Below are 15,018 nucleotides of genomic sequence, written 5' to 3'. Positions count from 1 at the left end.
TGTAATTTTTTCCCCAAGCATCCACATTGAGTTTTTGCATTTCATGTTTATGATGGAATTTTTTTTATGCTACAGTGTCTGATGAAGGTCTATTGCATGACCAAAATGTCATTGATGTGGTGGATTGTATGATATTTACATAAATTGAACCTCTATTTGCATAGAACATTTCAGTGTCGGGTTCTTAGAACATTATTTTGGCTTGGAATCCTACCTGAGCACCAACTACACGGAGTGCAACACATCTTCTCATTTCAATGGATGATGCTATCCATGCCATATTTCATCTCTACAGACAGTTAAAATCGCGATAAGAAACATGACGACAATATCTACAGCCTGGGACCTATAATGTAAAAAAAAAATCCTGAAAGATGGAGATCTCATAGACCTAGCACATCTCCCATATGACCTCACCAACTGGAGGTATGTGGGTGTAACCTTAATCTAAAAAAAAAGTAGAAATTGGGTTTTTGCATTTGTCAGTCCTGGAAAGTACAGCATGCTGTAGGGTTCTAGCCATTTTCCTAAGGTGTACCTCCCTCTGCTAAGCTCTGAGCCATTTCCGTGCTATCAGGTTCAGTAATTTTCTTTGGTTTTCCCTTTTCATTTTATGTAATTGTATACATCGTATTGTTTTGTTCCCATTGTGTATCACCTTTGTATATTTTTTTTTTTTTGGAACACTGGCTACCTTTCTGGATTAAATGTAATCGCTCTGTTCCTCTTGCTCTGCAAACTTCACCCCTGAAGCCAAAGGCTAACTAACAGGTGTCATATCGGCACATACAGTGGGTACGGAAAGTATTCAGACCCCTTTAAAATGTCCACTGTTTAATGAAAAACATTCAGAATTGAGAGTCCTCAGTGGTTGATACCATCTTTTCAGCTAGCCATTAAAAGGTAACACATTGCAAGCTTTCGAGACTACTCAGGTCTCTTCATCAGGCATTGACTAATACAAAATCTGAAGAATCACATAATTAAGCACAACACAGCACTCTGTTTCATTGCAGCCATTTGGTAAATTCAAGAAAGTTCATTTTTTTCTCATCAATGTACACTCTGCACCCCATCTTGACTGAAAAAACAAATGTAGAAATTTTGGCAAGTTTATAAATAAAAAAAAAACAAAAAAAACTGAAATATCACATGGTCAAAAGTATTCAGACTCTTTGCTCAGACCCTCATTTATGTCACATGCTGTCCATTTAATTGTGATCCTCCTTGAGATGGTTCTACTCCTTCATTGGAGTCCGGCTGTGTTTCATTAAACTGTTAGGACTTGATTTGTAAAGGCGCACACCTGTCTATATAAGACCTCACAGCTCACAGTGCATGTCAGACCAAATGAGAATCATGAGGTCAAAGGAACTGGCCAAGGAGCTGAGACAATTGTGGCAAGGCACAGATCTGGCCAAGGTTACAACAGAATTTCTGCAGGACTCAAGGTTCCTAAGAGCACAGTGGCCTCCATAACCCTTAAACGGAAGAAGTTTGGGACCACCAGAAGTCTTCCTAGACCTGGTCGTCCAGCCAAACTGAGCATTCATGGGAGAAGATCCTTGGTGAGAGGTAAAGAACCAAGATCACTGTGGCTGAGCTCCACAGATGCAGTAGGGAGATGGGAGAAAGTTCTACAAAGTCATCTATCACTGCAGCCCTCCACTAGTCGGGCCTTTACGACGGAAGCCTCTCCTCAGTGCCAGACATATGAAAGCCCGCATAGAGTTTGCTAAAAAACACATGAAGGACTCCCAGACTATGAGAAATAAGATTCTCTGCTCTGATGAGACAAAGGTAGAACTTATTGGTGATAATTCTAAGCGGTATGTGTGGAGAAAAACAGGCACTGCTCATCACCTGCCCAATACAATCCCAACTGTGAAACATGGTGGTGGCAGCATCATGCTATGGGGGCGTTTTTCAGCTGAAGGGACAGGACGACTGGTTGCAATTGAAAATCTCTTCCAGAGTGTTCTGGACCTCAGACTTGGCCAAAGGTTCACCCTACGCACACAGCTAAAATAACAAAGGAGTGGCTTCAGAATAACTCTGTGACCATTCTTGACTCGCCCAGCCAGAGCCCAGACCTAAACCCAACTGAGCATCTCTGGAGAGACCTGAAAATGGCTGTCCACCAACGATCACCATCCAACCTGACGGAACTGGAGAGTTTCTGCCAGGAAGAATGGCAGAGGATCCCCAAATCCAGGGGTGAAAAACTTGTTGCATCATTCCCAAAAAGACTCATGTCTGTACTAGCTCAAAAGGTGCTTCTACTCAACACTGAGCAAAGGGTCTTAGGACCATGTGAGATTTCAGTTATTTTTTAATAAATTTGCAAAAATTTCAACATTTGTTTTTTTCAGTCAAGATGGGGTGCAGACTTTACATTAATGAGAAAAAAATGAACTTTTTTGAATTTACCAAATGGCTGCAATGAAACAAAGAGTGAAAAATTTAAAGGGATCTGAATACTTTCCGTGCTCACTGTATATATGAATTCCATATGTTGAAATTGGAGGTGTATATACCATACGCTTCACTGCTAGTTTCCCAATAGTCTGTCTCTCGTCAGTCAATTGTGCAACTGTCCTGACGATTGGAGACAGCAGAATTGCGTCCCCTGATAAACTGGTGACATTGGTGGGATCTGTGTGACCTCCCCCCAGGATGTTATCCTTGACAACCGCTCATTTTGGGGGTATTTTCACCCCTACCTGTACCAGTTTGTAAACGACCTTCACCGATTTATAACAACCATTGCATCCTCTATTGGGCTGGGGGTAGACGGCAATGCAGCCAGAGATCGGAATAAGCAGCATCTACAGCCAAACATAATGCAGGCGCTTCTTCTGCTGACAGTTCTTTTCTTGCTGGCTCTAAACTCTCGGAGGAGAGAACAAGGCAGATGCTCAGTCTCCTCTTCTAGAGCCCAGGAGTGTGGGCAATAATTCAGTGCGCAGCAAGTCTGTTCCCCGCACTGCTGCTTCTCTAGTACCTGCAGCTTCCTCCCTCCCCGATCATCCCAGTCACAGTACTCTGTGTACTAAGATTTATTAGCATGTGCACTACAGAGAGCGAATGACCTTCCCGCACATCACCAGCATGGAAGTACCGACGCTAATAAATCCCAGGAATCCTGGCACATCTGCTCACTGAGCTATGTAGCAAAGGATAAAAAAAAAAAAAAAAAAAAAAAAAGAAGTACAATAAAAAAAAAAAAATTCAAACTACAGTTTTAATGGTAAATATGAACATTTTTTTGAAAAAACAATTTGATATTTTCCAGCAGCTGCTGAAAATCTTGTGTAGTGCTAGATCGCCTTACGACTGCAGTAAATGTGGGCAGGGTTTGATCACACGTGTGTGACATCATTCCTCGGACAGTCGTTTAATGGTCTGATCAGACGGACGAATGCCCTCATATAAGGCTGTCAATCCTGGTAAGGATACCACAGGTCGGGACGGGAGTTGCGGCCCAAACACAACTGTAAACAGGATGTTCCGAGCGCCCACCGTACTCCTGCGTGTATCAGGTCTACATTTGGTGGAAGCCCCATAGCCCAGTAAGCCCTCCTTACCATGGGACCCCTTATGGAACACACACACAGACTACAGACAACTCCAGATTTGATTTTTATGGAAACATTTTAATAGTTATTGAATGTTCTACATCTTACAGTAAATATCATACAGTTACAAACTCTTGGCTTAAATGTTTCAGGGAGATCTAGAAATGATCCTTAAAAAAAAAAAAAAAAAAAAAAACAGATTTACACCTCATTCACAAACAAGATCTGATGGGCTTTCGTAAAATTCCTCGCAGTGAGCAGACAGTCCTAAAAATTTTTTATTTTTTTTCTTGATTTATTTCATCCCACCCAAAAAATCTGCAAAAGAAATCCAAGCAGTAATGTAATTTTTGTAACAAAGAAAAAAAAAAAAAAAGGGCAATATTAACGGCGTGACCCAAGATTAGAAAAACACAAAGGCGTTTATGCGGCACCGCAGCTCAGTTACACGGACTTCAGTGGAGCCGAGCAACAAAACCGGACGCAATCTATAGATGGTGAACGCCCTTTCTACATGAGAATTCTGCCCGTTTTTGTTTTTTTTTTGTAATCGTGGCCATTTCTAATATGTGAAAGTAAAAGGGGTTTGGTTGAAACATGGCTGCTTTCCAATAAAAAACAAAAAAAAACAAAAACCTGCTAAATCTAAAGACAAAACAAGCAACAAAAAAAAACAAAAAAAAACAAAAAACACCACAAGTGTAAAAGAATCAAAACAAGAAAAAAAAAGTACCAAATCCATCTATCTATAGTTGTCTTTTGTACCGTCACGCAGCTCTTTGAAGTGAATGCAGTGGAGTTTTAATACTGCACACAACATGCAAAATACATATATATGTGGCCCTTTTTTATGGAAACTAGCAGCCATGTTTTGTTTATTTTTTTTTTAAACCTGAACCCTTCACTTGGAGAACTGGCAGATGTCTGGGTGCAATTTGCTGTTATTTTAATTTTTGGGGGTGAAATTAAGCTTTTGACCAATTAAAAAAAATAAAAAAACAAAAAAAAACAAAAAGTGATTTCTTTGCTCCTGCCCGGAAACAAAAAAGCCCCCAAGTCTTGTGTTCCGAAATGATCTGTAACCACAAAATTCCTCTACATAAGTATAATAAAACATCAACTGTTCAAAACAAAAACTTAAATAACACTTATCGGTAAAAAAAATTAAAGTGTCATAAATTACTTAACCGAAAAAAAAAAAAAAATTTACTAACTGCTCATTAAAATACAAGAGAAAAATACTCATCATACAAGCTGATGACGTGCTCCTGTGTTCTCCGAGATGCTGACATTCGGGACCAAGAAAACCATGAATATGCGTATTTTGTTCAAGTCCTGCTATTACAGCATGTTTAAAGCAAAAGATATATTTTATATTGTTATTATATATAGATAAGGGCCGGCACAGTTATGGGATATACGTCGCACTGCACAGCTATAAAACTACTCTTGTAATTCCCGTCATATTAGAGGTGATGTGTGTAACGTCAGTGGAAAGAATCTGTTTTTGCCTTCATTATTTACCTGTACAAAATAAAAAAAAAAAAAAAAAAAAAAAAAAAGGGGAAAAAAAAATTCTTCATTTGGGAAATGATTACATAGGATCTGATCGAACCCTATGCGTGATTGACAATTTACTGGGGAAATATTAAAAAAAAAAAAAGAAAGATATATTTAGGGAAAAAGTCTCCCACTTCTTGCAAAATTACAATTTCTGTGGCATCAGAATTGAAAGTTTAAAAAAAAATAAAATATTATATATATATATATATATATATATATATATATATATATATATATATATATATTTATTTATTTCCCTGCAATACCTGTGGCATACGCACACAGATCCATGTTTTTTTGTCTCGACTTCAACAAAAGGGACGAGAACTGGTCCAAAACAGCCAATAAATGGGAAAATAAAAAAAAAATAAAAAAAAAAATCTGCCAACAGATAGGTTATTGGCCCCCAAATAAGGGTGGGTCTGCTCTACTGTCAGCAGTGGTGACAGATATGCAGAAAATTCATGATTTAAAAAAAGTCCATCATGTGACTTCCACACTTCCCTTCACTATAGTCACCACTAGGGGGAGCTCACTGCATATGGATGTCTACATCAAGGATCTGTAGGCAGTGAGCTCCCTCTGGTGGTGACTACAGGTAGATTGGATTTCTATCAAGCCTCTAGGGGAGCAGAAGATTGGAAACTATGGGAAAAAGAAAAAAAAAAAAAAGGAACTGTCGCCCCATGATGGGCGTGAACATTGAGGTGTGCATGTACGATGTGTTGGTAGAAATTTGCATTTTAAAGTTTTTTTTTCTTTTTTAAAAGGTTTAGTCTAGTGGATATATTTGGTCATAAGACATTAAGGGACCTTACAGATTAGTGCTGGGTTTTAAGTAAATCAATGTATGGGTCAATACCGACATTGAAAAATTTCTAGGCCACGCTGATTTGTGTAGTAAAAATACCCTGCTCTGTGATCGCTGCCCTAAAATACGGACATCCTAGAAGATAACACTTTCCAATGACAAATAACATCTAAAGTACAGTATAATCCGTTCATCAGGGTCACATGATTACGGGGGAGGGGGGGGGGATTTCAATCAATTTCTGAAGTCAACCTATGGCCCCTTTAAGAGGGCATGGGGTGAGAGCTTGTCTCAAACACCCCCTCCCTTTTGTGATCTGTCCAAGCCAATCAGCAGAGCTAGAGGGAGTCACATGACTCAGGAGTCTCAGTCCTAAGTAGTCTGAGAGGCGGGGCTTACTTGACTGAGACTTTGTGAGGGTGGGATGATTGAGATTCGACCTAAATCAGATCACAAATCTCCTAGTAGGGAAAAACAAAAGTAAACAAAATCAAAAAACACCATTCTGTTCGGGTTATAACTTTCAGAAACCAACATTTCACTCACAAGATCCCATCTATTCTAGTTCTTAAGGAGCCTTACACAATTGGAAAAAATGTCCCTCAATCTGTCAACGGTCTAGAGATGCCTATGTGGGGCCCCTTTAAGTTCCCATATAGAGCCTACAGCAATTTTGCTTTTTTGCTACCTATTATGAAACCACTTCCACTATCCCCGATTTGACATTCACGGTTTATTATCATCCGTCCTTTCATAATTTTATTAGTTTCTACCACTTTTTTTGTTCTCAAATCTCCATCCTATAATGTTTTTTTTTCATTCTGGTCCATGAATAGAATACCATAATTACAGTGAAGACTGACACCCAAGGAGATACATAGTGGATGGGAAGTCGTAACTATATACCTTGAGGTTATGTAAAGACTGTCTGAGCTCCCAGCAAGGGGGCTTATATATTCATATTATATACATCTGTTGTAACTTATTGGGGTTTCAGCTATTTTAGAACTAATTTGGGGAGAAAAAAAAAATCCACGTCCACATAAGATATTGCATTGAGTTTTATAAAGTCAACGTACCTTTAGCAAAGGTTTGTGCGTCCGTACAAAGTACCTTTACAGTAACGAGAACTTGAATAAGGTGAATTGCAAGAAGTTATTGCTATTCCATCCGCGCCAATTCCATATTTCATTATTACAAACTCCGCCCACATTCCACCAGCCCCTCCCCCAGGTCTTACAATTAAAGCAACAGTCACCCTCCATCGTGAGCCACAACGGGCGCGTTTATGGACGCCAGCGCTAAGGGAAGTTATCTGCTTCGGGGACCTAGACGTCAACGCGTTCTCACAATACTTAAAAGATTTTTGATAAAAAAAGGTCTTTAACATTTTTCTTTTTTTTATTAATTGCAACTAATTATTAATTATGCACGGTTTAAGAGTTCTAGTAAAGCGTATGCTCCAGTCACATCAAGAGCTGCACACTTGGGTCTGGAGTATAAGACAGTATATAACTAAAGCAAAGCAACTGCTTATTCAGTGTTTCTGATGTATGATCGCTAGGGCCGGGGGTCCGGCTCCGGAGACCCTCAGAAATGCTGACCATAGTCCGAAGTATCCCTTTGTCAATGGAGTGATAGCGAGCATGTGCGACCACCATTCCTATAGACCGTGAATACAGCAGTGGTCGCACATGCTCAATATCGCTTCTCATGGGAATTTGGGACCCTTTGTACTCCTGATCAGTGAGGGTCCCGGCTGTCATACATTTATCACTTTTGCTGTTTTTTTTTCTCCCAATATTGCACAATTTTGTAAACAAACAAAGGTCATGCCAAAAGTCTTAGGCTGAGTTCACACATGGCGTTTTTTTTGCGTTTCCGCGGTGGTCTTAACAGCGCGATTTTGCCGCGAAAACGAGAAAAATAAGCATCCCATGCATTCCTATGGGATTCCGCAATGCTGTGCTAATGCTGTGGTTTTTACCGCGGCGGAATCGCTTCGCGGTAAAAACCGCAGCATGCTCATTAATTTGCGGAATCGCGGCGATCCCGCACCCATAGGAATGCATTGTTCCGCTTACTTCCCGCATGTGGCTGTGCACACCATGCGAAAAGTAAGCAGAACATTTGCGGATGGTACCCACGGTCCGGAGGAGAGGAGACTGTCCTCCGGGCTTTGGGTACCATATCCCTGTAAAAAATAGAATTTAAAAATAAAAAAAATATTGTTATTCTCACCCTCCGACTTCCTGCGCAGCCTTCCCGCTTCTCTTCACGCTCCCGTTCCCAGTAGTCCTTTGCGAAAATGCCCGGACGTCATCGCGGGCATTTTCGCAAAGGATTACTGGGAACGGCTGTGCCGGACGTCGGAAGGTAAGAATAACACCATTTTTTTTTTTTTGCATAGGCAGCCTCAGTATTAAAAAGTTGGTCACACTTGTCAAACACTATGTTTGATGAGTGTGACCAACCTGTCAATCAGTTCTCCAAGCGATGCTCCAGATCGCTTGGAAAACGCTAGCATTTTGCAAGCTAAATACGCTTGCAAAATGCTAGTTTTTCCGCGGGAAAATCGCGGGAATTTAAAATGCGATTTTCCCGCGGACTGGAATTCCGGAATTCTCGCGGTAATTTCCGCGAGAGTTCCGGTACGTGTGCACTTAGCCTTAAATACAGCGGAGACAGGAGACGGGGGTCTCGAATTACAAGTGATACTTCCCTTTTAAAATCATCATACAGACCAGGTATAAATTATTTTAAACGAGTAGTAACAGGATGTAGCCATAATGATTTTACTTACGGTAATTGACCCAATACTTTCCCCTCTAATAAAAAAAACATTTTTTTCAATGAAAAGTGTTGTCCATTTGGATGTGACTGAAGTTCTGCGATTTCAATGTCTATATATTTTTTTTTTCCCAAAATCCAGTGCAAAGCTGAGGTAACACTGACTGTGCGCAGGGGGAGGAGCAAGAGGCGGAGTCACAACAGGCACAGAGCTAAATAACGGTGTTAATTGGTCTAAAAGATACGGCAAATACTAAGGCTTTGTATATTTTGCATATCTGCTTGCGGAGGCAAATATCAAAATACGTGATGGAACGACCAGGTCCTAAATGGACACGTCGAGCGCGACCACACGAGAAGAGTCGTTATCGGAGGGGGGGGGGGGGAAAAGTCTTCCCTGGAGCGCCGCTGATGGCTGGCCGAGCGCCAACTGTTGATGACTAAATAATCTTCGATGCTTAAACACACATGCAAACTTGGTATTGTTCTATCTACAGAACACTCAGGCTTTCTACTGTAACACTGTCTCACAAATACAACATGTCATAACTAGAGTAAAACCGTGACCGCGGGCGGCCCCTGGCACCGACTGCAAATCGCCAGATGGTGGTGGTGTATTTGTGATTGTCTGGTTGCCCAGCTCATTTGTGGTAGTGTAGAGGTCTCTCTACAGAGATAATATACATATAAAATACATACATGTATATTTTACGCCTTTTTAAAAAAACAAAAAAAAACAAAATGGTGAAATAACCAACACGAAGGTGTTTTGTGCTTTTACAGAAACCGGTGGCTATTATACAACTTATAATATTGATAGTTTTCCCTCACATGAAAAACTAGTATAGCAGCCTTGAAAGTTAAAAAACAAACAAACCACATACTGAAGTTAAAAAAAAATTGCAGTTTCCCTATATCACACCACAAAAATAAAAAAGTGAAAATTGCTCTAAATGCTGTTTTCTTTTTTTTTTTACATAATTATAACTCTTGGAAGACAGTTTTTTTATAAAAAAAAAAACCCTTACTTTATGAAAAGGATTCAGGGACAAAAAAAAATAAATTAAAAAACACAAAACATCTAGTGTTGCAACTTCTTAAAAAATAATGATGGTATCAGAATAGTGAAAGCAGAGGAATCTGAGCGTCAGATATGTGGTGGCTGTGGAGGCGGCGCGGGCTCCAAGCTCGGTGGTGACATAAGAGAAGCAGAAGAGGTTACAGGGGAAAGAAGGAAAAAAAAAAAAAAACAAAACCGTTTGACAAAATAAAAAAACAAAAAAAAACAAAAAAACAAAAAAAAAAAAAACATAAAACATTAAAAAGAATATTTAAAGTGACCGTTGCACTTTTCGGGTTTCGTTGTTTTGTTCTTGTAGACAAACTTGGTGCCGTCGGCCGGTCGTTCCAGCACCGATGTAAGACTCGAGCAGTTTGCATACAACGTTTTACTCCAGACCTGCAATAAGACAAGACCCAACGTAAGACGTAATCTACTCCATCACTACCACGGGACAGAAATAGTCAAGACCCAACGTAAGACGTAATCTACTCCGTCACTACCACGGGACAGAAATAGTCAAGACCCAACGTAAGACGTAATCTACTCCGTCACTACCACAGGGCAGAAATAGTCAAGACCCAACGTAAGACGTAATCTACTCCGTCACTACCACGGGACAGAAATAGTCAAGACCCAACGTAAGACGTAATCTACTCCGTCACTGCCACGGGGCAGAAATAGTCAAGACCCAACGTAAGACGTAATCTACTCCGTCACTACCACGGGGCAGAAATAGTCAAGACCCAACGTAAGACGTAATCTACTCCGTCACTACCACGGGACAGAAATAGTCAAGACCCAACGTAAGACGTAATCTACTCCGTCACTGCCACGGGGCAGAAATAGTCAAGACCCAACGTAAGACGTAATCTACTCCGTCACTACCACGGGGCAGAAATAGTCAAGACCCAACGTAAGACGCAATCTACTCCGTCACTACCACGGGACAGAAATAGTCAAGACCCAACGTAAGACGTAATCTACTCCGTCACTGCCACGGGACAGAAATAGTCAAGACCCAACGCAAGACGTAATCTACTCCGTCACTACCACGGGACAGAAATAGTCAAGACCCAACGTAAGACGTAATCTACTCCGTCACTACCACGGGACAGAAATAGTCAAGACCCAACGTAAGACGTAATCTACTCCGTCACTACCACGGGACAGAAATAGTCAAGACCCAACGTAAGACGTAATCTACTCCGTCACTACCACGGGACAGAAATAGTCAAGACCCAACGTAAGACGTAATCTACTCCGTCACTACCACGGGACAGAAATAGTCAAGACCCAACGTAAGACGTAATCTACTCCGTCACTACCACAGGGCAGAAATAGTCAAGACCCAACGTAAGACGTAATCTACTCCGTCACTACCACGGGACAGAAATAGTCAAGACCCAACGTAAGACGTAATCTACTCCGTCACTGCCACGGGGCAGAAATAGTCAAGACCCAACGTAAGACGTAATGTACTCCGTCACTACCACGGGGCAGAAATAGTCAAGACCCAACGTAAGACGTAATCTACTCCGTCACTACCACGGGGCAGAAATAGTCAAGACCCAACGTAAGACGTAATCTACTCCGTCACTACCACGGGACAGAAATAGTCAAGACCCAACGTAAGACGTAATCTACTCCGTCACTGCCACGGGGCAGAAATAGTCAAGACCCAACGTAAGACGTAATCTACTCCGTCACTACCACGGGGCAGAAATAGTCAAGACCCAACGTAAGACGCAATCTACTCCGTCACTACCACGGGACAGAAATAGTCAAGACCCAACGTAAGACGTAATCTACTCCGTCACTGCCACGGGACAGAAATAGTCAAGACCCAACGCAAGACGTAATCTACTCCGTCACTACCACGGGACAGAAATAGTCAAGACCCAACGTAAGACGTAATCTACTCCGTCACTACCACGGGACAGAAATAGTCAAGACCCAACGTAAGACGTAATCTACTCCGTCACTACCACGGGACAGAAATAGTCAAGACCCAACGTAAGACGTAATCTACTCCGTCACTACCACGGGACAGAAATAGTCAAGACCCAACGTAAGACGTAATCTACTCCGTCACTACCACGGGACAGAAATAGTCAAGACCCAACGTAAGACGTAATCTACTCCGTCACTACCACGGGACAGAAATAGTCAAGACCCAACGTAAGACGTAATCTACTCCGTCACTACCACGGGACAGAAATAGTCAAGACCCAACGTAAGACGTAATGTACTCCGTCACTACCACGGGGCAGAAATAGTCAAGACCCAACGTAAGACGTAATCTACTCCGTCACTACCACGGGGCAGAAATAGTCAAGACCCAACGTAAGACGTAATCTACTCCGTCACTACCACGGGACAGAAATAGTCAAGACCCAACGTAAGACGTAATCTACTCCGTCACTACCACGGGACAGAAATAGTCAAGACCCAACGTAAGACGTAATCTACTCCGTCACTACCACGGGACAGAAATAGTCAAGACCCAACGTAAGACGTAATCTACTCCGTCACTACCACGGGGCAGAAATAGTCAAGACCCAACGTAAGACGTAATCTACTCCGTCACTACCACGGGACAGAAATAGTCAAGACCCAACGTAAGACGTAATCTACTCCGTCACTACCACGGGACAGAAATAGTCAAGACCCAACGTAAGACGTAATCTACTCCGTCACTACCACGGGGCAGAAATAGTCAAGACCCAACGTAAGACGTAATCTACTCCGTCACTACCACAGGGCAGAAATAGTCAAGACCCAACGTAAGACGTAATCTACTCCGTCACTACCACGGGACAGAAATAGTCAAGACCCAACGTAAGACGTAATCTACTCCGTCACTGCCACGGGGCAGAAATAGTCAAGACCCAACGTAAGACGTAATGTACTCCGTCACTACCACGGGGCAGAAATAGTCAAGACCCAACGTAAGACGTAATCTACTCCGTCACTACCACGGGGCAGAAATAGTCAAGACCCAACGTAAGACGTAATCTACTCCGTCACTACCACGGGACAGAAATAGTCAAGACCCAACGTAAGACGTAATCTACTCCGTCACTGCCACGGGGCAGAAATAGTCAAGACCCAACGTAAGACGTAATCTACTCCGTCACTACCACGGGGCAGAAATAGTCAAGACCCAACGTAAGACGCAATCTACTCCGTCACTACCACGGGACAGAAATAGTCAAGACCCAACGTAAGACGTAATCTACTCCGTCACTGCCACGGGGCAGAAATAGTCAAGACCCAACGTAAGACATAATCTACTCCGTCACTGCCACGGGGCAGAAATAGTCAAGACCCAACGTAAGACGTAATCTACTCCGTCACTGCCACGGGGCAGAAATAGTCAAGACCCAACGTAAGACGTAATGTACTCCGTCACTACCACAGGACAGAAATAGTCAAGACCCAACGTAAGACGCAATCTACTCCGTCACTGCCACGGGGCAGAAATAGTCAAGACCCAACGTAAGACGTAATCTACTCCGTCACTGCCACGGGGCAGAAATAGTCAAGACCCAACGTAAGACGCAATCTACTCCGTCACTGCCACGGGGCAGAAATAGTCAAGACCCAACGTAAGACGTAATGTACTCCGTCACTACCACAGGACAGAAATAGTCAAGACCCAACGTAAGACGCAATCTACTCCGTCACTGCCACGGGGCAGAAATAGTCAAGACCCAACGTAAGACGTAATCTACTCCGTCACTGCCACGGGGCAGAAATAGTCAAGACCCAACGTAAGACGCAATCTACTCCGTCACTGCCACGGGGCAGAAATAGTCAAGACCCAACGTAAGACGTAATGTACTCCGTCACTACCACAGGACAGAAATAGTCAAGACCCAACGTAAGACGCAATCTACTCCGTCACTGCCACGGGGCAGAAATAGTCAAGACCCAACGTAAGACGTAATGTACTCCGTCACTACCACAGGACAGAAATAGTCAAGACCCAACGTAAGACGCAATCTACTCCGTCACTGCCACGGGGCAGAAATAGTCAAGACCCAACGTAAGACGTAATCTACTCCGTCACTGCCACGGGGCAGAAATAGTCAAGACCCAACGTAAGACGTAATCTACTCCGTCACTGCCACGGGGCAGAAATAGTCAAGACCCAACGTAAGACGCAATCTACTCCGTCACTGCCACGGGGCAGAAATAGTCAAGACCCAACGTAAGACGTAATGTACTCCGTCACTACCACAGGACAGAAATAGTCAAGACCCAACGTAAGACGCAATCTACTCCGTCACTGCCACGGGGCAGAAATAGTCAAGACCCAACGTAAGACGTAATCTACTCCGTCACTGCCACGGGGCAGAAATAGTCAAGACCCAACGTAAGACGTAATCTACTCCGTCACTACCACAGGGCAGAAATAGTCAAGACCCAACATAAGACGTAATCTACTCCGTCACTGCCACGGGGCAGAAATAGTCAAGACCCAACGTAAGACGTAATCTACTCCGTCACTGCCACGGGGCAGAAATAGTCAAGACCCAACGTAAGACACAATCTACTACAGTCAAGACCCAACATAAGACGTAATCTACTCCGTCACTGCCACGGGACAGAAATAGTCAAGACCCAACGTAAGACGTAATGTACTCCGTCACTACCACGGGACAGAAATAGTCAAGACCCAACGTAAGACGTAATCTACTCCGTCACTGCCACGGGGCAGAAATAGTCAAGACCCAACGTAAGACGTAATCTACTCCGTCACTGCCACGGGGCAGAAATAGTCAAGACCCAACGTAAGACACAATCTACTACAGTCAAGACCCAACATAAGACGTAATCTACTCCGTCACTACCACGGGACAGAAATAGTCAAGACCCAACGTAAGACGCAATCTACTCCGTCACTGCCACGGGGCAGAAATAGTCAAGACCCAACGTAAGACGTAATCTACTCCGTCACTGCCACGGGGCAGAAATAGTCAAGACCCAACGTAAGACACAATCTACTACAGTCAAGACCCAACATAAGACGTAATCTACTCCGTCACTGCCACGGGGCAGAAATAGTAAAAGCCTACGCAATGAGCAACCCGAACGTGTAAAATGTATAACAAAAAAAAAAAACAAAAAAAAAAAACAACACCACACATCCCCAAGCATGTAATCGTTTGGTAATCTCTTATTGAAGTTGAATGTTGGACATTTTTCAC

The 15,018-nt window shown here is 42.6% G+C and overlaps 1 protein-coding gene across 1 annotated transcript in view; it reads right to left on the bottom strand.

Annotated features, from left to right (window-relative positions):
* Positions 1-4,108: 4,108 nt before the first annotated feature.
* FAM168A (family with sequence similarity 168 member A) overlaps positions 4,109-15,018 on the bottom strand; it is a 91,421-nt gene continuing 80,511 nt past the window's right edge. The window contains exon 9 of the mRNA XM_073548573.1: positions 4,109-10,201. The gene's annotated coding sequence lies outside the window, so the exon portion shown is untranslated. The remainder of the gene's footprint in view (positions 10,202-15,018) is intronic.

The sequence above is a fragment of the Dendrobates tinctorius genome, unplaced genomic scaffold, assembly GCF_039654945.1.
Source record: "Dendrobates tinctorius isolate UK_male_01 unplaced genomic scaffold, ASM3965494v1 ptg000157l, whole genome shotgun sequence".
Lineage (NCBI taxonomy): Eukaryota > Metazoa > Chordata > Amphibia > Anura > Dendrobatidae > Dendrobates > Dendrobates tinctorius.
Note: the sequence above shows the minus strand (reverse complement) of the source record. Positions and strands in the feature narration are given on the sequence as shown.